Source organism: Poecilia mexicana, unplaced genomic scaffold (genome assembly GCF_051168715.1).
Source record: "Poecilia mexicana isolate PSO_F unplaced genomic scaffold, ASM5116871v1 scaffold_7, whole genome shotgun sequence".
NCBI classification, from domain to species: Eukaryota; Metazoa; Chordata; class Actinopteri; order Cyprinodontiformes; family Poeciliidae; genus Poecilia; species Poecilia mexicana.
The window spans coordinates 3,110,993-3,138,104 of record NW_028263376.1 but is presented as its reverse complement, the minus strand read 5'-3'; the positions used below and the strand labels follow the sequence as shown (position 1 = coordinate 3,138,104).

The following is a 27,112-nucleotide window of genomic DNA, read 5'->3' as shown; positions in this document are numbered from 1 at the left end:
TAAGTCTCTAATGATGAACCGTGGCTGTTGGAATCCTCAGGAACTGCAGGAAGAACAATCATCCTCGCCACTGGTCGGGTGTAGATTCGGTCCTTCACTCGAACATCTGCAGACCTGATGCGGCCGTCAGCACTTGGATGCAACTTGGTCACTAGTCCGACTGGCCAGAGTGCTCTGGGAAGTTGAGGATCCATGAGCATGACCACCGTATCCTGAACTAGGTCAGCTTGAGAAGTCTGCCATTTCTGCCTGACTTGTAGATTGGGAAGGTATTCCCTAATAAATCTGGACCAAAAATGGTCTGCCAAAGCTTGTGAATGCCGCCAGCGGCGTTTGCTGGGAAGTTCAGTTGCAGGGTACGCAACCTGGGGCAGCGACCCATCCGGCCGCCCCATCAACAGATGATTTGGTGTTACAGGGTCAGGGTCTGCAACACTGGAGGATACATAACCTAAGGGTTTTGAGTTCAAGATTCCCTCCACTTCAACAAGGACTGTCCTAAGCACCTCTTCTGGCAATGGTTGGGCCCCGACGGTGGCATACAAAGCAGTTTTAACAGAACGTATTTCTCTTTCCCACACTCCACCAAAATGAGGGGCACCAGGAGGGTTGAACTTGAAAACAATCCTTTGTTTGGCAAGGGACTGCTGCAGGTCCGGAGACATCTTTGCTATGGCCTGTTGTAGCTCTCGTTCCGCCCCACGGAAATTGGTCCCCTGATCTGAGAGAATTTCCGAAGGTGTACCCCGACGGGCTATGAATCTCCGTAAGGCCATGAGGAAGGAGTCAACATCAAGATGGGTGAGGATGTCAAGGTGGACAGCCCTGGTTGTTAAACACTTAAATATGATGCCCCATCTTTTCTCGTTACGCCGTCCAATTTTGACATGGAATGGTCCGAAACAGTCTGTCCCTGTAGAGTAGAAAACAGGCTTATAGAGGCGGAGACGAGCAGCTGGTAAGTCAGCCATTTGAGGGATAGTAGGCTTGGACTTCCAACGTCTGCAATTTGAGCACTTGGACTGATGACGTCGAACTGCTTCTCTGCCTCGCAGTATCCAAAAGTTTCGACGAATGTCAGCAAACAGTCGCTCAGGACCAGGATGGCATAGACGTCGATCGTAGTCCTGTATCAGAAGTCTGGTGAATGGATGGTTTGGATCTAGAACTATGGGATGTACTGCTCCTAATTCAAGATCCTTCGCCTGTCTCAGTCGACCACCCACCCTGATTTCTCCTGCTTCATCCAACTGGGGTGCTAAGGCACGTAACCTACTGTTGGTGGCAACCGGCTTCCCCAGTTTAAGAAGTCTGATCTCATCAGGAAAGCTATCATGTTGTATCTTAGCCATAATGTGCCTCTCTGCTTTGCGATAGTCTTCAGCACTCAAACTCACATCCTTCCCGACTGCAGCTTGTAGGTTCTGTGCAGTGGATTCAAGCAGTTCCTGCCAGTCTTTGTAGGTCTCAGACTCTGGGCTTGAGAATGTGGTGGTCGAAGTTACACCACAAAATACGGATTTCCGTAGTTCTGAGGATTCCTCTTCGAGTGGGATTGCTGGATTAGTAGGCCAGTAGTCTGAGGCCTGAAGTAGGAAAGATGGTCCTTGGTTCCATCTGGTCAGCTCAGACAACTCCTGTAAGGTCTTACCCCGGGTGATGTCGTCAGCTGGATTGCTGGCTGAATCCACATAACGCCAAGACTGTAAATCTGTTAGGTCTTGAATCTCAGCCACGCGGGTGCCCACAAATACTTTGTAGCGACATGAGTCCGATAGTATCCATCTCAACACAGTGGTGGAATCTGTCCACAAGGTGGTAGTGTCGAGCCTCAGGGTGAGCTCTGCACTTAACAGCTTAGCTAGCTGAGCTCCTGTTAAGGCTGCAGAAAGCTCCAACCGAGGTATAGACAGTTGTCGCCTGGGGGCTACTCGTGAGCGGGCTAGGAGGAAGGATAGGTGGATTTGACCCTGGCTATCCTCAGTCCTGAGGTATGCAACTGACCCATAAACTTGCTCCGACGCATCACAGAAGATGTGTATTTGCCTGTTAGTGACTGAAGCATCGTCGACTGCAGGAGTATAGTGTCTGGGTAAGGTGACTTGTGGCAGTAGCTTGAGTTCATCTTCCCATTGCTCCCACAGTTGCTGTAGATCTAAGGGAAGCAGTGGGTCATCCCAGTCCCGATGCTTCTCCCATAGTTGACGAACCAGCACCTTGGCACGGGTTGTGTAGGGCAGGATGTAACCCAGGGGATCATACTGGGAAGCAAGAACTTTGTAGATGTTCCTCATGGTCAAAGGTCCATAGTTGAGGGGTCTGTGTTTGTAGCCTATGACATCTTTGTGAATGTTCCAACTGAGTCCAAGTGTGTTTTCAAAGGGATCGGACTTGTCCTGTGTCAGCCAGAGCTCTGTAGTGGGGGAACGGGCTTCACTCGGTAGGTGACTGATCACCTCCGTCGCATTACTTGCCCATTGACGAAGGTCGAACCCTGCTGAAAGGAGCAATGCTCTTAATTTATCCACTAAGGCTCTTGCTTCCTCTGCAGATGGCAAACTTTGCAACCAGTTGTCGACGTAAAAACACCGCTCAACAGAAAACCGCACATCCTCTCCATCTTTACTGTGGTCGGTGACGTGACGCTGGAGGGCATATGTAGCACAGCAGGGGCTACAAGTGGTGCCAAAGGGAAGCACCTGCCATTCGTAGATGTCTGGTGGTCGGTCTTTGACCTGGTCCCGCCACAAAAACCTCAGGAGGGGTCTATCTTCTGATAGGAGGCGAACTTGGTGAAACATTCCCTTTATATCACTGCTTATGGCGATGGCATGTTCCCGGAACCGTAGCAGCACTCCTAAAAGTGATGCCCCGAGGGTAGGTCCAGGTAGTAAGAAGTCATTGAGGTTGAGACCTTGGTACTGGTGGGAACAGTTAAACACAAGCCGGTTCTTGTTATTATGGCTCACCATATGATGAGGGATGAACCATGACTCTCCATCAGCTGTGGTTTCTTGGGGATCAAGTTTTGCCACAGTACCGGCCTGGACCAGTTTCTGAATCTCCTCCTGATATATATTAGCCATTGTTGGGTTCTTACTTAATCTCCTCTCATTGTTCCGCAGGTTTGACATCACCGAATCAGGAGAGGCCTTGAGGGCAGGCATGGTTTTCTTTCGTAGCAGTGGTGTAGCGTAACGGAGAACCCCATCCACACACACGCGCTCCGTCTTCTTCTCCAACAGGTCCACAGCCTCCTGGTCCAGTTTGGAACGAGTTACTGTCTTCTCGCTCCGGTAGGGAAGAACATCAGACTGCCAGAGTTTCTCCACATTCCTCAGCAGCTCCGTGTTAGAGTGAGAAACTGATGTGAACAAGCACTGTGGGTGTTGGAGACCACTGTTTGCTATTCTCATGGGTCCTTGAAGAGCCCATCCGAGTCTGGTTTTGACCGCAGCAGGTGCACCCGGTGGACCCAACCGGACTGGTTCGATGGGGGTGATGAGGTGAGGGTTGTCCGTACCGATGAGGATCAGAGGCTGTGCATTCTTAAAGGAATGCAGAGGCAGATCAGACAGGTGCTTGAACTGCTTCCGGAGTCTGTCAATTGGGTAGGACTGTTCTGCTAGGACCAGACGATCAGCAGTAAAGGCTCCATTCACAGCGAAACGGCTGCGACTGCTGAAGGAAGGGGATATATGGAAGGAAACTGACGCACCTCTCAATGTCTGGATATCCTGCCTTATAGTTCTCAGATTCAAAGTCTCTGGATTGCCCTGGAGGCCAAGCTTGTGGGCAGCAGAGGGCAGGAGCATTGTGCGTTCCGAACCATCATCGAGCAGAGCATAGGTCTTGAGGCTGTGGTTCTCGTGATGCAAAGTGACTTGGACTACTTTTAGCAAGACTCTGCTGACCTCCAGTGGCCTGTCAAGGTAAAGCATGTCAGTGGTGGTACTGATGAGACAACTTTCCTCCTTAGTTGTTTCTTTGTTGGCTCTAGTGTTTACATCATGGAGCACCTGAAGATGTTTCCCTTGACATAGATTACAAGGCTTCCGGAGATCGCACTGAGCTGCATGATGAGATCTTGCACAACGCCAACATCTGTCGTGGTCCTTTATCCACTGGGACAGTTGGTCCCTCGACAACTTCTGAACGTCAGAACACTGGCTGAGATAATGGTGCATACTTCCACAGTAGGGGCAATAACGTTCTGCTTTGGTGCCCTTCTTCCCTGCATAATTGGGAACTGAACCATCCTTGGATCCGTGCAGTATAGTGGTGACCCTCTTCTTCTGATGAATTGCTTTGTCTTTAGTTCCTGATCCAGAATCATGACTATCAGAATTATGACACCACGTTTCGTACTGGAGCCATTCAGCAAAATCTACCAAAGTGTAGACGGTGTTGGGATGGCGGAACATAGCTCGTCGGAAGTCTGCACGCTGATCTGCAGGCAATTTACTCAGCAGGCGGGCTACATGTGATCCACATTTTAGCTCAGCATCACCATCTGGGCCCAACGTTCTGAGCAACCCGACCAGGGACTGGACTTGGAGAGCAAACTTCTCAAATGCTGTAGAGTCACCTCGGCGGACATCTGGAGCATCCATTACACTGGCAATCCTATTCAATGCCATCTGATGTGGCTGGCCAAACTTCTCATTCAGGGCCTCCATAGTGTCCGAGTATGGTGTGGCGGAGTTCAAATAAGAATCTGCAATGAGCTTGGCTTCCTCAAGTTTAAGGTGATCCACCAGGATTTGGTACTTGAACAGCTCTGTCCCATCAGGAGGTAACAAATTAGTTAAGGCAATCCTTAGCCGAGCAAAGTTGCTGGGGTCTCGTCTGGCAAAGTAGGGAATGCTTGGCCTAGGACCTCGATAGGTTTGTTCAGTGAGAACTGGTAAGGTCGAAGGAGGATGCAAACCCGTTGTTGACTCCAAGCATTCTGCCCTTGGTGACCCATGAACATCTGTCAGCATCTCCTCTTGTGTAGTGGTGGGTCCACGGAACTGTGGTCTTCCTACTCCTCCGACATGAGAAGAGTGAGATGGCGGTTGATATCTGGTATCGCTGTGCCTCATCTTCTCTTGTTGCACCTCCACCTTACTGTTACTAACATACGCTGTATGATGTGATGCAAAGGGAGGTTTACTTTGATACATCATACTCTGACTCTGATTCTTTATGAGCTGTAAATCACTCATCAGCTTCTCCAACATAGTCAGAACTGGCTGGGATGGTGGAGAAGGCTCAGCTTCTTCTCTTGTTTCAGGCCATGGTGGAGGATCAGGCCAGTCCTCCTCCTCCTCATCGTTCACCAGCTGTGTTGGAGGTGGTGGTGCTGCATATGCTGGTGGTGGGACTCCAAACCTCTGCTGGACAGTGGCTGTGCTCTGCTTGGGAGGTCCCATCCTTCTCTTCATTTCTTCCTTTAATTCTCTGAGTTCAGCCATCTCAGCACGCATCGCTTCTTTAGACTGCTCCAATTCAGCTCTCTGTCTTCTTAGCAGCTCCAGCTCTGAGCGGTAGAGTGAGGAGGTCTGCATTAACTGTCTGGGGTGTGAAGACACAGAATAATCTCTGAAGTCCTCTTCTGATAAGCTCTTCCACCGCTGTGGTTCAGTAACTCTCTGTTCTGGGGAACCAACCCACTCATCTACCGTGATTTCCCATTGACTATTGGGCCATCGTGGTGTATCAGATGGGGGAGTGAGGGGTGTCATCTTGGCAGCTCCCTCTTCTGGTGAATACGAGCTATCATAGCATCCAGTATCAGCTTGTACACCTCCATAATCAAATGAAGGCTGAAGATGCCGCCCCATATAACTGGTTTCATAATCTTGTAAATATGAAGGTGGGCGGGTTTGCCGCTTCGGTCTAACTGTTGCTTCTTGGCTGGACCGCATGCTGAAACAGTGGTAAGTGTCCTGCTCCGGCTCGAAGGACCAAAAATTGTAGCTGAGGATCTACTCTGAAGTTGAAGCTGGTGGGATATTTACACTCGCCACTGTGTGTCGATCAGAACAAACTGGAGATGGGCTTTGTTTTCAATCTCTCTTTATTGCGTCGTTACAGCAGATGTGCAGCAGAAGGTGGCTTGGAGTTGGAGATGTGGTCACTGGGTGGCGCACCTTCCCCATCCAGGCCGAACCAACCAACACCTGGCCCAATCTGGTCACAAACAATTTTCACCGAGCCTTTGTAACAAAGGTCAAAAATTACATTTTGAGCTTAACCATAAAATACTATTTTCCCCAAAATTATCAGAATGTGATCACTCCAGCACCAGCTTAAATGCTAATAAGGTGATGATTTGATGACTGATGAAAAGGAAAATCAGTGGCATAATGAGAAAGCAGCATAAAACTGTGTCTCACTGTCTAAAAGCCTCTAGTTTGTGGCCCTCTGAGTAATTTTGTGCGTTTCCTGACCTCAGTTCTAGAACAAAGCCAATTTGGCTCACAATCACAGGCAACTGATGCAGCCAGACACCCGATTTGTCCTTCAGGATGAAATTTTCACAGACAGAATCTTAAAATAAAAAAGTTTTAGAAGCAACACAAAGTAATCCTCATTTATCTCTGAACCTCCAGAGTCATATAAAGACAGTTACAAAGTCAGCCTTTGTTTTAAAATTTTAATTTTAATTACTTTTGTGGCCCTTGGATGATCTTGGCTGTCATGGCAAAAGTTTGGACTCACCTCCTCTAGTTATAGGCACATAAGATAGCATAAGAACATGTTTAACAATAGTAGAATTATTCTCTCTTTCTCCTCATGATACAACAGTTGTTAAGAAAAATCAATCAGTACGCCTAAGTAAGTCTACCAAAAACAAGACATTATTAAAATTTTCAGTCAAAAGCCAGAGCAGGAAGCTGACAGTTACACATCCACACCTATCTGTGACAAATTACCAGCTATAACTGATATCTGCCTGATGACTGAATTTGAGTCATGACCCAGAAGAGAGACCACTCACATGAGAATGCATATATATACATCTATTTTTAATAAAGAAAGTACATCATCATGGCAATCAATCAACTACTGAACAGGATGCCCACTGGTAAAGAAAAAACTAATATTTGAAAAGCATTGATTCAATTCTGGCCCTGCTATTGGCTTAAAAACAGTCACACTGATAAGCTGATTGCAGGACTGATTTTAGTAGGACATGACAAAAAGCAACTAAGGTGAATCTGAACTGTGGTTTAAGTTGGGAGCAAATACTTTTCACTGATTTCAAAGAAACATCATTTGGACCTGTTGATGGTGATGTTAACAATTTACTGTGTGTGTGTGTGTCCTGTAATAGATATTGTGAAATGAGATGCAGAAAGCTTTCCAGCTACATCTGATTCAGAAGGAAGCAGTTTTTAAACCTAATAAGTTCATTAAGGTCAATGCATTCTGAAACCTGCTTTAGTGTCAGTGGGGTGTGACCACCATCTAGGTATGTTCCAATCGGGTTTTTTGCTGTCGATTCCGATCATCCATGACCATTGCTGATCACTGATCACTGCCGATCACCTGGATTGGCTGTTAACTTTTCATGTTAGGTATTAATGCTGCTATGTGATTTGGCAAAATTTAAAATTATCTGGCAATAAATTCAATTAATTTAGACATAAACATGCATAATACTTGCAGGCACAATGCAGTAGCTATTCAGTCAAAAGGACAACTTGAAAACCTGCAATAAATAACACAATATCTGACAGTAAAGTTCTCAGTACCATAAATCATTAGTCAAATAAATCCACCTGTATCCAATAATGTGAAGTAATAAAGGAAACATTCATTCAAAGTTAAAGGCAGGTTGCATCAAAATAAACAATCCTGAGTTACTAAATCAAAACTTCCTGTGAGCATGGCTAGCTGATCAATGCTGGTTTTGATTGGCTGTTTCTGACTGAGCTGAGTAATTCTGCAAAACATAGGGAGGAGACAGAGGAAATCGATTTTTTTCAGATTATCTGTCTTATGTCAGGACATAGCAAAAGTTTTAATGTATATGTGAAGCCAGGATTAATACAGCACACGTATCTTCAAATAGAAGGGGTTCTTTATTCTCAAAAAGACACCGTTCCCTCCAAGTTGAAACAAAATAAAAATAATGAGATTCAATATATGGAGAAATAAATGGCCTGTATTTCGAACAGTAGAAAGCCTTAGCTTCAGTGAAATGACGGGCTAACAACGTGGTTAGCACTCAACAGAGTAGAACGCAGCTCCACATAAAAGCTGAAATCTAACAGCATATAACAAACGGCATAACAAATGGCAGTGGCACCTCTAGAAGAGAACAAACAAACATGACATTAGCATCATCTCTGTAGCTTTGTCCACGGATTTGTTGGACTCTTCTCTCATATGGCCATAGAGTCGTCTTCTCCACCAGGTCTCGGATCAAAAAAGAATGTCCTTCTCTTCCATTTTACCAGTTAGTGCCATAGACATAATATAAGAGTAGACCCCGCATTGGCTGCTCCAGCGCAGCAAATACAGCGGCCATCTTGGAGCAGTCGTCCCTCCTACTTTGCTCAACCGAAACAGCAGAAGATGCCTCAGCACTGAGGGATATTATTGTTCGGATCGATGGGCTATTGATGTGAGGGCTCCACAAACAACATTTCACAAGTAAGATGGACATATTATTGTGTATATTTTGTGATTAGAATATTACTTTACTGTATTTACGTCCACCAGCGAGATACCAGCTAATATTAGCTACAGTGCTTGGTGTAATACCGGGGTTCAGCCCCGCTATGAAGGCTAACTGAGATTCCGTAAATCTAAAAAAAAAAGAATTATTCTCTAACTTTAAAAAGAGACGGATTCACTGCACACCATGGAATCTTGCATCGTATTTTGGACTCAATCTCAGCTGCTGAATCACTCTGAAGCTAGAACTCGTCGGCTGAAAAACATGTTAAGAAAATAAATTTAAAATATGCTAGTTTTAAAACTTAGCAACATGTCTTGATTGAAATAGCCCAATTATAGTCTTCAGATTAATAACTTGGTCTGCCCTATTGACCTTTATTTTACCTGTAGTTACAGCAGATTGTTTGCCAAGATCTTTTGAACTGCCCTTTGTCTGTGTGGGAAACAATCAGGAGAAGTTCCAGCTTTCACACTGATATGTGAAAAGCCATAAAACAGCACGAGCTCAGGCCAGTGGAGGAGAAGCTCCGCTTCCACTTTGCTTAGATAAAAGTGACAACTGATGTTTGATCTTGAAAACAAATTGCAGGGAGTTTCTAACTTTTAAGAGGGTCCGAGACAGCTCCTGGTTGGATAAGCAAAGATATGCCTTATTTGAATAAATTAAAGACAAGAATGCGCTTTTACTATAAAGTTTGTACACAGGAGTAACAAATCTGATTTTGCTCTTTGCAATTTCTCCAAAGACGTCTTTGCTTTTTGTTTATCGTTTCCATCTTTTATCTTTTTCCCTCTCTCAGGTAAATTCATGTGTTTGTGCTCCGAGTTTTCTGATGTTTTGTGATGTGCTTTTCTGGTGATACTATGCATCTGTCTTGAATAAATGCTGAATATTGTGACGCTGTTATCGCTGTGTGATCTCAGTCTTTGCGCACAGCATTTTCTGAATCCGGGCATAAGAGAGGATATAACGAGTCAAAAGGCTTTAAAAAGGGTTAATAAGTTTTAGAAATTTTCCTCTCTTAATAATATACATATATCTATATACACTGCTCAAAAAAATAAAGGGAACACTCAAATAACACATCCTAGATCTGAATGAATGAAATATTCTCATTGAATACTTTGTTCTGTACAAAGCTGAATGTGCTGACAACAAAATCACACAAAAATCATCAATGGAAATTAAATTTATTAACCAACGGAGGCCTGGATTTGGAGCCACACACAAAATTATAGTGAAATGTTCCTTTTATTTTTTTTAGCAGTATATATATATATATATGTATGTATATACATACATACATATAAACATGTATCCAATATATATTATTCAGTATTAATCATTATTTATTTGTGTCATTATTAATCATTAATTATTTGTGTTTGTATAGTTATATAAATATGTATTGATATTACTAATTAATGTATTAAATAAATGAACGGCAGTGTGCTTTGTAATATGCTCATCATACATCAATATCAGAATATTCCATTCATATTCTATTGTAATAGCCACTAAGCATATTTAAATATGCTAAACTATGTATTAAAAACAATTGTCCCGTAAGTGTTTGATGCGTTTATTTTCTTGTTCTTCTGTTTGAATGTTTTATAATGAAACTAAGGTTAGCTGTATGTCAGCCACCTTCTAAATATGATGTCTGCTGTGTTAAGCTGTGCAACTTTTAGTTCAGTGGAGGACAGAAACGTTTATATATGCATATATTTAAAAGGAAAATGTATGACTTGCATCGATCTGGTGCAAGTCATACAGCCACCGATCTGCGACTGGCTGTAGATCTGATAGTAGGATCCCTTTACCATATTTGCCAACACCAACTAAAGTGCATATCTATGCTATTTTGTCATGTTTGTGTTACAGTGTTTAAAAAAGTTACATTATGAGAATCACGAAATCATTTTCCTGCACTATGTGATGCTCAGGACTGAAATTACATCTCACTCCCTGAGCTACACTATCAGTACATTTATTGCACAGGTGTGGACATGGTAGGCTTCATTTAACTAAATCAAACTTAATGTGATTAATTTTTGTAATAAAAAAGGAACTGTTAATATTTCCTTGTGTGTTTTTATGCATGATACCTTTTACCTTAAATAGACTGTATATTTCCAAATCTGTTTTTATACTTCCATGCTAACCAATATTGCCCTTCCTCTTATTCAGTAAAATAGAGCCAAGGTACATTGTTTTAATTGAAAAAATCACGAAGTACATCACCAACCAAAAATGTAAACAAAGATACTCTGTAGCTGCCTATATTACATATATAGTCATTCTTATCAAAGTGTCTTAAAAGGGAATCAAATAACACAAAAATGTATTTTTATCATATTTTACATTTCTTATTTCAAATTGCACTTAACATGTCCACTTCAAAAATACACCTGAACAGTGCCACAACACTGTTGTGTGTGATGCATGAATGTGGTAACATTCATTCATCACTAATTCTCTTGTTTTAACACTGCTCTGTACCTACTGCCATCTAGTGATAACAAAATTACATGATTACGCCGCTAGTCACTACTACAGCAAAGACATTCAAAGATGGCATTATTGGCAGATAATAATTCGTTTTCAAAAAGTCTAAGACCAATTACCGTATTTTCCGTACTATGAGCGCACCATACTATAAACCGTACCTTCAAATTTTTTGAACCCCTCCCCAAAACAGTAAATCGCTTTAAGCAGGGACTTAAGGATACAATCTTAAAGGTAACTTTAACATTGATTTCCAGTGTAAATAATTGTCCTTTCTCATCTGTTTGTGTGCAGATTGACTGTGATGTCATAGGTCTCATAGACGATGCAACACTTGAAAACTACTTACCTTCGTATGGAGACAGAATTGCTGTTTTCAACTACTGCAGAAGCAAACAGCCATTGTCCAAAAGAAAACCAGGACTTCTTCAAAAGCTTCGTGAGAAAATGAAGTACAGAAAGGAAAGTCCAAAGGAGACAACGGCACATGAAAGTACAAGACAGAAAAAGAAGCAAAGGGGAACACAAAATGTTGAGACACAAAATCATACATAATGATGGAAAAACTACCAAACAGTTGAGAGCGAAGCAGGGAGGTGGCACTAGAAATATTCAAATGGCCACTGATGCTGGATTAAAAGACATTCTTCAAAAAGGAAAGACCCTTTTTTTCCCCTGATGGCACATCGCCTAAGGGACCTGAAACAGATTTTGAGTTTGACGTTTGGGACTTTAAACAGAGCCACCTTACTGAAAACACCGGCCTGACTATTGGCAACATGTATGAAGCAGCAAGACTGTCAAAATTACGCTTCTACATTGCAACAAAACCAAAAGATCCAGAAGAAGATAACAGTGACACATCTGAAGTTGTATTTGTCTTGGAAAGCAGTAGCAGTGAATTTAATCCATTGCAGGTGGTGGAAGTCAGGAGTAATTCTGTTGAAGTCCTACATAGTTCAGAACTTTTAGGTGATTCAGAAATTACTTTTGGTCCCATTCTAGATGCTGAGGAAGATACAGACGACACATTAATCTATGAGGGTTTTGTTGTTCCCCCCAGTCCAGTAAATCCAGAAGATGCAATCATGATCACTGTACGCTATGCTGACACTTTACATGACCTTATTACTGGATTCTCTGATGAAGAGATTATGAGAAAAACACTGAATGTAAAGCGTGTTAAGAGAGGAGAAATTCTTGAACTTTAAAAACCTTTTGACTCGTTAAATCCTCTCTTATTCCATTTTTCTGATTCAGAAAAATGCTGTGCGCAAGGACTGAGATCACGTAGAGATAACAGCGTCACAATAATCAGCATTTATTCAAGACAGATGCATACTATCACCAGACAAATACATCACAAAACATCAGAAACCTCAGAGCACAAACAACACATGAATTTACCTGAGAGAGAAAAAGACAAAAGATGGAAACGACAAACAAAAAGCAAAGACGTCTTTTGAGAAGTTGCAAGAGCAAAATCTCATTTGTTACTCTGTATTGGAAAGTTTTATCTTCTTTTCTTTAATTTATTCAAATAAGGCATATCTTTGCTTTATTATTAGGGTCAGAGCTATCTCTGACCCTTTGTCTCAAGCCAGGAACCCCTGCTGTTTTTACGGCTTTTCACAGATGAGTGTGAAAAGCTAGAACTTCTACTGTATTGTTTTCCCACACAGACAAAAGGCAGTTCAAACGATCCTACCAAATCATCTGCTGTAACTACAGGTAAAATAAAGGTCAATAGGCCAGAATACGTTACTGATTTTAAAACCACAATTAGGCTTTTTGAATCAAGACATGTTAAGTTTTAAAACTAGCTTATTTCAAATTTATTTTCTTAACAAGCGCATACTTCCAGACAACACAGAAGAAGCAAGCACTGGCTCAGGATTACTGAGAGATGTTCTCACTTGCTTCTGGAATGAATTCTATGAGCGATGCACCCTTGGTACAACAGTGAAAGTGCCATTCATCCACCATGACTTTACCGCTGAAAAATGGAAGGCAGTTGGGCGAATCCTTTTGAAAGGTTACCAAGACTCAGGATTTTCCAAATAAAATTGCAATCCCTTTTCTTGAACAAGTGCTTTTCAATAATGTTTACAGCTATCTTAAAGCACATTTTCTACAGTTTGTGAGCAGCCAAGAATGTGAAGTTTTGAGGGAGGCAGTTAATAATTTTTCTGCTGTTGACCTTGATCTTGTGGAAGTTCTTGACAATTATGGCTGTAGAAAAAGAATCACTCCTGAAAGTTTTCCTACAATCCTCGATGAAATAGCTCACAAAGAGCTTGTCCAAAAACCAACGTTCGTTATTGACAGCTGGAGGGAGATCATCTACCCACATCTGTCCCTCAGCCCAGAGGCACTGACCAAGCTGTTCTCAGACCTGCAACCAGCTTCCAAAAAAGTCTGTCAGCTGCTGAAATTTGCTGTAGATTTAACTCCAAAGCAAAAGGAAGTAGAGAATCATCTCAAAAGATTCATAAGAGAGCTGGATGACATTAAACTTCAGAAATGTTTGCGATTTTGCACTGGATCTGATCTTATTGTAACAAACAGTATATTTGTGGAATTTCAAGATATGACAGAATTCACAAGAAGACTTATGGGACACACATGTGGAACTACTCTGAAAATAGCAGACAGCTATGAAAATTTCCCAGATTTTCGTTCTGAATTCAGTGCAGTTCTTGAAAACAATGTCTGGGTAATGGACATTGTTTGATTGATAGTGCAATGCACTACTTTTTAAATGTTCAATCAGAGTAGAGCAGAACTGCAAAGAAACATAAAGAATATGCATTTTGAACTAAGAGAAATTATTCCTGTTTAAAAGAAATTGATAGAAGTTAGCCATTTCTGTTGGAAGCTCAGTTTTGGCTAAGAATATTCATGTTTCTTTTATTATCCCTAGTTTCACATTATACAATGAAGCTGCCACAAAACAAATGAATAACTGTTTATTACATCCAAAAGCATCTTGACTTGATCTCGCATCTCCAGCTGCTGGATAGAAACATTCAACAGTAAGAAGAACAGGGCGTAAAGTAAAAAAAAATCCTGAGCCTGAAACTTATAGTTATGATAGAAATTAACTATAGCGTTGCTATTGCCACAGTTTAATAAAAAGTGTCTTTGAATAGTGCAAACAATTGCTTCTTACAATACAATTAACAAGCTAAACACTCAAACTTAAATAAGACTTTAGTGCATTTCAACTCAAAACAAAATGTAAAATGTCTGTGCGCTAAATGTTTGCCTTACAGGCAAAAATCCCTCAACATTAAATAAGAGTCCTTTCAGTCAATGTTTTTGCAAGTAATTTAGAACAAGCAACATTACCAACTAAATCAGTTTCTCAACCTTTTTGGGCCAGCGCCCCCCAGCCTTTATTCAGGTCCCTCACCGCCCCCCAACAAAGAATTTGTAGGCTACTTTGCACTGACTATTATTTTATTATTAATATTACTATCACTATTGTAGATGTTTTGATTTTTATGCTTGTTTCTGTATTTATTATCAAAAATAATTTCCCAGAGAACAAAAAAGCCATGTGAATAGAAATTATTTTCACAGGTGTCTATGAAAAATTTAATGAACAATCAACTTAAAATTTGTAGGCCAACAGCAGCCAGAGTGGAAAAAATATTCTTGTTCTTTGTCATTTTCTAGTTGTTAAATATTCCACAACATGACCAGATAAAAGATGTACAACATGCCAGTTTAAACTTTGATCTATTTGCAAAACGACTGAGCTCTGCAACATTAAAACATGGATAGAACTGTAACTACATTAATCGTAGCTCTTCTTCTCTTAAGTGTTTCTGTCAGTTTCTGGTGGTGCAGCTCTGTGCTGCCTTCAGGAGAATGGGACATCAGAGTAGCATCCATAAAATTTCACCCACATGGCATTTATTATGCAAACCAAAGCTTTCAGTGGAAAAACAAAAGTTCCAGGTCCTTTTAATGCCATACAAATATGAGACAGAAACATGGATCATTTCTTTATATAGACCTGTCCACTGATTTATAGATTAATAGTTTTCTTGGACAGAAATTACAAAGAACAAATCTGGTTCTTAATCAAATCCTAATGAGTCAAATTGAAACTGTCATGGACTCATCAGCCTCATGACATTAACACTGACATGAAAAATAATACTGAAGAAATAAATATATCAAATATTATTAAAAACATAAATAAGTGATAAGTTCTTTACTGTTATGGTCTGTAAGATATATTTATTCTCAGTATTAGATGTTGTTAAGGAAGAAAATTATCTAAATTGGTTAACTTTGGAAAAAAGTTTGGATCTCTCTCTTCCTCTGGATCCCAGGTCCTCTCGGCGGGCCACGTGTAGCCACAAGGAAAACAACAATGCGTGTTGACGTCACAGAATAACAGAGTTTAATCCAATATAAGACAATGCATAAACTTAGAAGTAAGACAATGCACAAACTTACACCAGAAACTGCAGAACAACGGAGACATACATTCATTTACCTGACATAAATGGAAAGAAGAAGAAAAGCAAAGACGTGCAAAGACATCTTTGGAGAGTTGCAAGAGCAAATCTGATTTGTTACTTCTGTGTAGAAAGTTTTATCTTCTTTTCTTTAATTTATTCAAACAAGGCATATCTTTGCTCATCCAACCAGGAGCTATCTCTGACCCTCTCTCAAGCCAGAAACCCCTGCCGTGTTTACGGCCTTTCACAGATGAGTGTGAAAAGCTACAACTTCCACTGTATTGTTTTCCCACAGACAAAACGCAGTTCAAACGATCCTAGCAAACCATCTGCTGTAACTACAGGTAACATAAAGGTCAATAGGCCAGAATACATTACTAATTTCAAAACCACAATTAGGGCATTTGAATCAAGACATGTTAAGTTTTTAAAACTAGCTTATTTTAAATTTATTTTCTCAACAATGTGGTCTCAACAAACCCATGGCACTTCATCAATATTATTTTACCTTTTTCTGGAAATGGTGTCTGTTTATTCTTGCCATACAGTCTCTGTATTAATTATTGCTCGAAAGGTCTTGCCATACCAGTTTATTCCTCTGTATTTACTTTAGTTTCTTAGTTTATTCTTGCATTTTCTTCTTCATTCAATTCCATTTAGTTTCCTTTGATTATTATCCTCTCTTGGTTTATTGCTATGTCCACCTTAGTTTATTTCCTGTTGCTAGATTTATTTTATCATTTATTGATGCTCACCATCAGTAATCTTCACTCATCACTTGCTGCTCCGTCTAATCGTCATGTTTCACATCATGTGTTGATTTTTCACTGTTCAGCGTCGGATTCTCTGGTTTTATGCCATAATTCACATCTAGTTCGTCGCTCCGTTTTATGTCCCACTTCTCCTGTTTCAGAGTTTTGCGTGCGTCGTTTTTTTTTTTTTTTTTTTTTTTCACCCTCTAAGGTGCAAGGCGTATCGATGGGGAAAAGACAGACTGGCATAAACCTTTTAAAACAATGGAAACAATTTCGGTATTTTGATTATTGAAATTTAAAAGTCCTGTGGTTCCGTTGTTCTATCACACCCGTTTCATACCGGACCACTTACAAAAATAAACGCTCTCTATCGTGGGGATTTCTTTATTTAAATGTGTTCATTTTTCAGAGGGATACAAAGTCAGGGTATCGTGATTTTAGTAATTACATGTTTGTAAGAGCGATTTTCTGTTGTCCTTCCATGGAAGCGGGCAGCTTTCAAACGGAAATAAAACACTTTTTAATATAAGTTGCTGCTTTGACATGATCACAGAACTGCCAAAACATGTGTACAAAAATCCTCAATAAAACATAAAATACTAGAAAATCAGACACCAGACAAAGTGATCACAGCACCGTCATCAGCCGGTGAGACGCTGACCTGATGCGGTGAAGCTACCAGTAGCAGGAGCGGAGCTGCACCAAAAGCTACAAACATTGAATAGAAGAAGAGCTGCCATCGGTACAGCTGCATCCAAGCATGTTTTAATGTTACACAATACAGTTTTAGGAAGTTGCTCAAAGTCTAAACTGGTATTGTTGTGATTGTAAGGTGTAAAGTTTACCTTCGACCAAACGCCCCCCAAAGGAATCCCAGCGCCCCCCTTTTGTAAAAAATTTCCGCCAGCTTCCCGTCTTATCCGCTTTTCTCTAGCCATGCCCAGTGCCACCTGTTTTTAATTCCTTTCTGAAGTAAACGTGTTTCTTTACCGGATGAGACAAACTCCATCTTCTTTCATATCGCATTTGATTTAACCGAACGCATGGACTTCTTTTCTACAAAACGTTTTACAGTCATTGGTCAAGAACACGGGAGCTAGAATTCTGATTGGCAAACATCTTTGTCTATTATCTACAGTTTAGTTGAGGCAGGCCGTTTGTTCCAATGCTCGTTTTGTTTGAAAGTCTGGCTCCCAGACAGAGCTCTTTACACCTAAGTTTCAAATGTCTGACTAAATAAATCTTCCTTATTTTAATTGTAAGTAGTTCTTTAAATGTCCTGTGAGATGATATACTTACGCATGTATCCACAACAACCGGAACTTTCAATATCCAGCAAGTTATTTTCGCAATTAACCATCTATTAAATGAGTGCCCCCCGGATTAATTGGCTCTTCGCACCTACGGCGTTGACATCACATCTCCAGGAGCTAATGCAGCTCACTTGTTTCCACTTTGAGTTACCATGACTGGTAGAAAAGACTAAGTCGTATTTCAGATGCAAAAAACGCAATACTATGAACATTGTTGTCTTCCTAATATAATGGGCTTTTAAGTTTTCATTAATTTCCAAGCGATCCTGAATTAAGAAGATGGTGGCTTGTAAATATTTGTCACTACCAGTTAAAGCTAACGCCGCACAGCCTAAAACTACCGGGGATACGGATGGTAAATAAAGGAGCCTCCCTGAGTTATTTCCATGGAATCACTTCTATATTCAGCCTGAAAGAGTTTATGGGAACGAGAGAGCAGACCAGATCCAGACAGCCGAGCAACTGATCCGCCTGAACACAATGCTGTAAACACCGTCTTATCTGAGCTCTTCACAAGAAACTTGCAAAGGTAATAAAACGAAATAACACAGAGACATTAAGCAACACGGTCATATTTTTCTAAAAGCAGCAACTTTGAACCTGAACAGCTGAACCAGATCTCTGACACCAGAGCTGCGCTACTGTTAAGCTATGAGGCTTGTTGTGCTTCGTCGTGCTTCGGAAGTAAAAAGCCCGAACCGTAACCTGCCCCGTTAGTCTGTGACACTAACGACAATATACTTGGAAATAAGAAAAACATTGTCCGTTAGAATGTTTAGATACTTAAATACCACATTTTTACAAGAACAATGTCAGAAAATATTGCCTTCTAGCATAAGCTAAGGTTAATGTTAGCCACAAAGTTTAAGTAAAACTCACCTTTGTATCAGTGAATGTATAACGAGGCGTACATCTTAAAACCTTTCTCCAGCTTACTTGTTGGGGCTTTGGATCGATGTACAAACCTTGGCCAAGCCCTGCAAGCACTTAATATAAAAGGCCATTTTCAATAGATCGGAAACAATCGAGCCGCTTTTCCCCAAACGCGGAAGCTGTGAAGTTACCGTATTAACCCGATATTTGCTGGAAAGTGCAACGTCTCCCCTTTCAGAAACCGTTGGAATTTTTCAGATAGCGCTACGTGTGGCGGAATTACGGTACTGCAAATTTAGATGTGTCGCCGCCGACACGTTCCGGTCTAGCCTGGAGACTACAGTTTGGTTGAGGCGGACCGTTTGGTCAAAAGCCGGAAATCCGGCCCCCGGCCGGAGCTCTTTAAGCCCTGCAAGAAAAATGTTGTTAAGAGATCTATAAAATTATAATAAAACTTGCTTTTAAGCTTTCTTTAATAGAACACATATTAAGTGACAGTTTAGTTAAATCACAAACTCTTTTGGTAAGGAGTAAGACTTATAAATGTATTTGTTATTTAGTAATTGGGTCTAGAATAGATGTGTTATAAAACAAGAAACTGATTTATATTGAAACTCTTATACAACGTTTCAACACTTGCAAATGGTGAATATGGGTCAGTTCATTTTGAATTTTTTATGTCTGAAAATGTTTGTTTTTCATTTTTATTTTCAAAACACATCTGTTAAGGAATGTTCAGGTGTTAGTCTTTTGTATTTGCCGTTGAATACAAAAGTACAATAGAAAGTTATAGAAAACATTCAACATATTCCTTTATTTTATAAATGTTCTTGTCACTAAGCGTATGTGCTATTCACCTGTCATCAATCAAGCTGTGTGATTGTTTCAGTATGTTTTTAAAGAAATCCACTTGTTCCTAATGTTATAAATAGAAACTATACAATGCAGTGCAAAAGCTGAGGTTATTTGATCAAATTCAAGCAAAATTGTCATGTTCAGAAATGAGCAATTGATCTAACACCTGTACAAATGTCCTTGTCGACAACTTATGGATTTTTTGTATTTTATCAACAATTAGCACTTGTTCTATCTCTGCATCTGAGATGACATGTTATTTTTGATAACACAAAAGCAACAGTGTTCATGATCTTTTATACTAACTTACTGGTGTATACAAGGTTATATTCAATCTGAAAGTTTGTTTTAAAAGTTAGGTTATTGCTAATCCATGTTATTTGGATTAGCAAAACAAATGTTTTTTGTAATATTTTGCTAATAAAATGTTACTTTACCCAATACTTTTCTGTTATGGTTTTCAATATGTAAATTAAGCTTGTTTTTCATTTGAACAGGTCTAATAACCAAAAGTAGATAAACTGCTGAATTTGAAGAAAGTTATAAAAACTCTAAAAAATGTTCTCATGTTTTTTGGAATTTAGCAAATACAATTTTTTTTATTATAACTAACTTAAAACAAGAAAAGTTGGGGTGGTGTGGTGGAAAAGCACAACCCATTTATGGAGGCCTCAGTCCTGAACGTGTACATCACAGGTTCGAGTCCCGGCCTGGTGACCTGTGCTGTGTAGCTTCCTTTCTCTCATTACTGGCTTTCCTGTCTGACCACTCTCAAAGGAAGAGAAAATAAAACAATAAACAGGAAAGGTTTTGTCTTATCTAACTTCACAGTGAGAAAAAAATTGGATATGACTTTTTATCAAGAATTCCTAAATATCTGTTATCAACTACACTATGCAAACACTTGGTGAACAAAACAATGAAGTTCATTTGTATTTCACAGAAAACAGGTTTATAAATTTATGACATCCTTTTTGCTGTGCTGCCATTTTGATCACATCTCAAACATACATTGTCAATATCTTTAACAGAACAGCATTGTGTTTGAAGAAAAATACATTTTTCATGAAGTAGCATACTCATTTAAAAATAATTGATAATTGGTACATACCTGGTTATCATAGAACAATAATTAACTTTGCATCAGCATTGTTCCTTCTAATAACAGTGTGAAAGCAAAACAAACTATGGATTGGGAAATAAAAACATATCAGCCAAACTATGTTTTACTTTTATCAGCACAGTAACTGCTTGAAGACTAATGTCAGGTAATCTCCAGAACTCTACATTTAAATTATAACAATACACTTTCATGTTCTGGCAGAATGACATCAAAAATGTTATGTTTGCTTGTACACAAAATGTCTTGAATTAAATGCAGTGCAGGAAGACCTGTGCAGAGGGCACCTATCAGACATAGCAAAAACTATCCAATGGCATGATCAAGATAAACAGCAACACTTTTTAATTTTTATGCGCACTGAAAGTTGCTAAATACTTTGAAGTATTTCTTTTCTTAACCTTATATATAAATCAGTGGCAATAAGCGGATATCTTGGGGACTCCCAGTTTTCTACCATAAGCAGACAACAAAGTTCAAAGACTGTTCATCACAGGGATATTGGCCTTTTGGTGTACACTCTTCCATACACACAGCGACCTCCTCCATAGAAACAGGTTTGAGTCTATCCTGCACAAAAATATGAAGGATTTATTTGTTTAAAGACAATAAGTAAAGCCTAATTATGACATCCAACTCTGACATTTTGCAGCTTCTTTCACTTTAAGAAGGGAACAGTCTTTAGCAGAAGGCCTATTTTCCTTTTTTGAGGAGTTTTTTTGCTCTAGCAGAAGTTGAAGGTGGCAATTCTTTCCATAATTTTCCAGCTTTGCTGCAACATCAGTCAATCTGCACACAAACGGATGAGAAAGGACAATTATTTACACTGCAAATTGACGTTAAAGTTACCTTTAAAATTGTATCCTTAGGTCCCTGCTTAAAGCGATTTACTGTTTTGGGGAGAATTACAATAATAGCAGCAGTAAATGTTCAATCTATTTTACTGAAAAAGAGGAAGGACTAACTTACTTGGTTAGCATGTAAGTATAAAAACAGATTTGGAAATATACAGTCTATTTAAGGTAAAAGGTATCATGCATAAAAACACACAAGGAAATATTGTTAACAGTTCCTTTTTTATTACAAAAATTAATCACATTAAGTTTGATTTAGTTAAATGAAGCCTACCATGTCCACACCTGTGCAATAAATGTACTGATAGTGTAGCTCAGGGAGTGAGATGTAATTTCAGTCCTGAGCATCACATAGTGCAGGAAAATGATTTCGTGATTCTCATAATGTAACTTTTTTAAACGCTGTAACACAAACATGACAAAATAGCATAGATATGCACTTTAGTTGGTGTTGGCAAATATGGTAAAGGGATCCTACTATCAGATCTACAGCCAGTCGCAGATCGGTGGCTGTATGACTTGCACCAGATCGATGCAAGTCATACATTTTCCTTTTAAATATATGCATATATAAACGTTTCTGTCCTCCACTGAACTGAAAGTTGCACAGTTTAACACAGCAGACATCATATTTAGAAATAAGGTTACAGCTAACCTTAGTTTCATTATAAAACATTCAAACAGAAGAACAAGAAAATAAACGCGTCAAACACTTACGGGACAATTCCAGCAATCAACAGCTGTTACATCCTTTATTCAGCTGTGTGATTTAACATTGTAAATCACGCTTATTCCTATAACAGCGTAAGCTAACAAACATGCTAACAACTAGCCATAACCGTTCGGATTTAGAGACCAAACTATCTCATTTGATTTACTCACCTTTTGTTCTTCCAGTAGTGCAATGGAAGCTTCGGGAACTCCTCCGGCACGTAAAAGGTCACTTAAATCAGACATCTTTCTCCAGAACGTTAGTTAGCTGTCCGCCACAACTCGCATCTGTGGATCTGAAGCTGGTTGCTTGTCTGGGTCACATTTTTTTCCCTCTGAATCTGAAAGAAAAATTGGGGGGGCAGCACTGATTTTTTATTTATTTTTTTTACTTTTTTTTTTTTTTTTTACAAACATCAGCAGTCTGAATTGATTAAGCTGAAATGAATCTTTGTGGATGACGATCAGGACTTATTGTTAACTTAAACCTTTAAAGACATCTCTATCTTTTTGGGCCGCAGGGGCCTAAAAGTTCACCAGATGTTTTTCCTGACTCAAAACTGATGAGCAGAACACAGAAAGCGAATTTTTACACCAACGTTAACTTTGACACGGAAACAAACCGTTTTTGTCAGCGCGTTTGGTTTCAACACCACTGAAAGGAACTCAGTCCAAAACCTCAACCATTTCTGGAAGATGTAATATCCCTGTTTTATATTTAGCTATAACTTGCGCCCTGCCAAGTCTCTTCTTGACATTCACGTTGGCGCCAGATGCAGCTGAAAGATTTGTGATATCCGAACGCAGAAACCCCCAGGATGTGGAGATGGATGCATGGAGGAAGGAGGTGAAGAGAGAACACAATGGATCTGGGAGAGAGAGGGAAGACCGAGGCTCCCTCGGGGGGAGACTTAAGGGGGATATTTTATTTTCTCCCACAACTCCGTCTCACCCTCCAACTCATCTACATTGCGCCCTCGACAGTCGGTTTTTGAGCATCCTGTTTCGCTCAGAAAGCAGCCTGCCCCGTCCCCAAAAACACAAGCACACACACGCACACATACAACACACAAGGTTTTGTCTGGAGGAGACAGCGGTGTGAGTAAGAGCAACAGCTGCAGGGATTAGAAACAAGGGAGGGAAAAAGAGGAGGGATTGTGTGTATTTCTTTGCGTGGGTGGATGTTTAGAGAGGGTGGACAGAGGAAAATGTCATAGGGAGAGGTATGAGAATATATGTGTGAAAAGTCAGAAACATTTTAGCCCAGAAGGACAAGAGTTGCAACGTGTGAGAAGTGAAGTATTTAACCTGTCTCTTTAAATGTGTGTGTGTGTGTGTGTGTGTGTGTGTATGTTTGTTTTTATTTTTTGCTCTTTTTGCATATGGTGTGTGTGCAGAGTCAAATGTGCAGATAATGAGAGCAGTTCGCAGCAGTACCACAAACTTTGTTCACCCCACAGTTCTAAACTGAGCGTCTACACCGCGGTGGGCTCGTGGTTTTACAGCTAAGTGGGTGGAAGTCTGAGTGAGAGCATGCTTTTTGTAGATGGAAACACCTGTAATTTCACTCAATTCACAGCATAAAGTTCCTATCAGCTCCCAGCAGCGGTGTTCTGCTTTCTGAAACTATTTATTTTTTCCATGTTAATTTTTATTGAAAAATTATGTAGTTTTGCTTAAGATGAAATGAATATTAACAATGTTCTAAAGATTTTAGGAACTTCAGTCATATTACTTGATCTATTGTTATACATGATTGAAAACAAATATTCACAAAAACTACATAAGAAGAATCTTTTTTCACTATCTGACATTAAATAATACTAAACATTTCTTGTTTCTTGTTCTGTTGTCTTAATGCCATACTCCAAGTCAATTTTTCCCCCATTTGTAAAACTCAAATGTTTCCACACTGAGGGAGTTTTCACACCTGAGTCCACCAGACTTGGTTTGATTAGGAAACAAAATTGCAACATTACCGAATGACGCTTTATGACAACAGTCATAAATATTCATGAAGGCTTATTCATGTTCATGACATGTGTTTATGACAGTGTCATGTCAGTCTTATTCAACCCCCTTCAAATAAAGTGTTACCTAAATTTGTTATAAAAGTATATAAAAGTATATATATAAGCAAAACTTTGAGTCACAAACAAAAACTTAGAATAGCAAGAAAAGATTTCTGACGAGCGCAAATCAAATGAAGTTACCTTTCTTTTTTGCAAAACAAACTGTTTTGCAAAAAAGAAAGGTAACTTCATGAGTCAAAAATGTGTGGTTTAAATTTTTTTTTTAATTTTTTAAGCAAAACTCAGTAGGCTTTTCTCATGGTGACATGCATTAACAATTCAATTTTTGCTTTTGTTTTTTTTTCTGCAGTTCCACATTAAAGTTTGATGCAGCTCTGCTTTCCTGAATGGACCATCTTCATCTCCACTGCAGCAAACAGGCAGCTCTTTTTTTTATAGATTACAGTCACTAAAAGGTTCCATTGTGCCCTTGTTTATAGTTTTAATAGTGTAATTCTGTAAAGACAAAATATGTCTGGTGGTCCAGCTCTGATTTACATATCTTGCTAAATTGCAGGTTTGAATATTGCAATACTTTCCTATAACAAAATAGACCTGCAGAAAGAAATTACTAATAAAATATCTTACATATACATAGTGTTATGCTCTATATAGAGATGTTCGTTAGCTTTGATTGCATATCTCACAATTTTGTAATTTATCATTGTTTATCAAACTCTGAAAGCTGATAGGCTTTGTTAATATTCTGTCCTAGAAGGCGGTAAGATGTGCCCTTTTTGTTGTTGAGCACCTGCCCCTTTAGTGGTCTCTGCACGACCCTGCTTGCAGTGCCTGTTTGGCTCCAACGTGCAAAACCCAGCAGCCTTTTTCAAAGCTGTTTTAGGCAAGTGTTAAAAAAAAAGATTTTACCTTAAGCACATACTTTGGTCAGTTATCAGTGTTTTTGCATATTTGTATTTGGTGATAGACCACATGTTTCACTATTTATTGTTTTCATTTTGATTGTTGAACATACAGAGTTGTGCCTTCCTGCTGTGTCTGATAAGTGGTGTGTGTTGTTTTCCATGCATCCGTGGTAGTGTGTTCTTGTGACTGCTGCCTTCCTGTCGTTTTATTGGGAGGACTGAACCACTCAGCTACCCGCAGGGGTCTCACTGACCAGGAACCCAAACTTGCAGTCTGAGAAAGTCTAACACTTTAAGTGTTGTGAAAGTAAGAGTGCAGTCTCATTAAAGCGTCTGTCCTGAGGAAGCTTTGAAATGAGGCGCAGGGCTGTCTTCCTGTTCTTGTGGTAACATGTGTGTTCACTCAGAGCGCAGATGCACAGGTAATAACATTAAAGAGGAAAATCCCCTCCACCAGCATACACATCAGCATGCAGAATGGTTAAGAAAACACACAGAAACACCAATGTGTTCCTATTTGAGGTACATATAAACACACACACATGCGAGTTTGGTGTGTTAGAGACTATCATTATGTGGAGCTCTGGGACTATTTATCTGAGCCGGAGCTCAGGGAGAGAGTCGTCAAAACAGGAAGTGTTTTATGTAGCTGAAAAATTCCATTTTTAACTCTCGTAAAGTAAAATAAATACCACACTGCAACGGGCCCCCCGCCCATTTTCTCTCTCCCCCGACACCACAAAGGTCTGATGAAGAAATTTCCCTTTCGATCAGGGGCATTCACTGAATTACAACAAACTAGGACCAAAATTTAATGTGAGGTTTTAAAAAGCTACCTGTCATTAAACAGAGTCCAGAATAATATATTACCCATGTATGTAGTAAGGATTAAATGTGACTAAGTAATAAAGTTCCTTATGGCTAATATTGATAAGATTTTCCAAGCTGTCCAACAAATCAAAGGCACTCTAGAATGGAAATGTAACAGTCACTGGACTGTTAATATGTAGTTTGTAAACTAAATTTTTAGCTTTCCAGTTAAATTTTTAGTTTGAAACTGTGACATTCATAAATGAATAAATAATATAATTATCATATGACTTTGAAAAATGAAACCTGATTTTTTTTTCTCTTGTGGCAGGCTACATAGTGCAAATTATTGCTGTTAAATTTCAACTGTGTAACTTTACGAGTGGCACCCCATAGTTCTGCATCAAGAATTATGCAAATTATGGAGAGGGTCAGTGTTAAAAATATGGGCTCTTCACAGAAATATAAAAAACAAACTCCAGGAGTTATGAAACAGCAATATCAAAAATTGATAAAATGTATTAATTAGCATAAAATAACACAAGTGGTGATTATGTTGGAGACATAATTACTAACTGCCAATCAGAGTTTTTATCCTGTTGCATAATGTTCTGACCAGACTATATGTTTGATACACTGATAGAAAAATTTAATATTTATCTTTCAGTTCTTGTGAAGCTCATTGTGAAGCTGATTCAATAAAAACCTCTATGAGCACCATTTAGTCTCTTTCATTTAGTTAACTTCTAAGTTTGTTTCCAGTTTTTCTTTCAGTATGAGCACACACACATGCGCGCGCGCACACACACATGCACATGCACATACCTGCGCACGCACTCACACACAGTGTTAAAATACTCCTAAAAAGTTGGTTTGTGTTGGTGCATGTGCAGATGGTTCTTATTAGTTGGTGATGGCAACCTGCAGAGACCTGGTGTCGTGGAAAAAATTACTTTAGCAAGAGTCTGGATGAAAAGAAATAAGAAATTTATTAAAACCTTGCAAGGTGAGAACATAAATACAGAGTCAAGGGGTCTGTCAGGTGTGCTCTGACCAACTGTGGATCTGGCTTCCTTTTATAGGTTCTGGTCAGAGAAGAGAGACTTGATTGGAATCACAATCAGTGAATCCCTGATTGTGATGTATCAGGGATTCTGTGGAGCCCAACACAGATGGTCTGGCCATTAGTCTATTGTTAAGGAAAGGGGTTTGTTCTTTCA

General features: G+C 39.7%; 1 long non-coding RNA gene and 1 pseudogene across 1 annotated transcript in view; one reads left to right on the top strand and one right to left on the bottom strand.

Annotated features, from left to right (window-relative positions):
• The first annotated feature begins 11,617 nt into the window (after positions 1-11,617).
• LOC148158241 (uncharacterized) lies at positions 11,618-13,919 on the top strand (annotated as a pseudogene).
• Positions 13,920-20,388: 6,469 nt separating this feature from the next.
• The window catches only part of LOC106908387 (uncharacterized), a 28,816-nt gene continuing 22,092 nt past the window's right edge, over positions 20,389-27,112 (bottom strand). Inside the window, exons 2-3 of the long non-coding RNA XR_001415805.2 lie at positions 22,316-22,485; positions 20,389-21,368 (exon numbers count right to left, since the gene is read on the bottom strand). This is a non-coding gene — a long non-coding RNA (uncharacterized LOC106908387). The remainder of the gene's footprint in view (positions 21,369-22,315; positions 22,486-27,112) is intronic.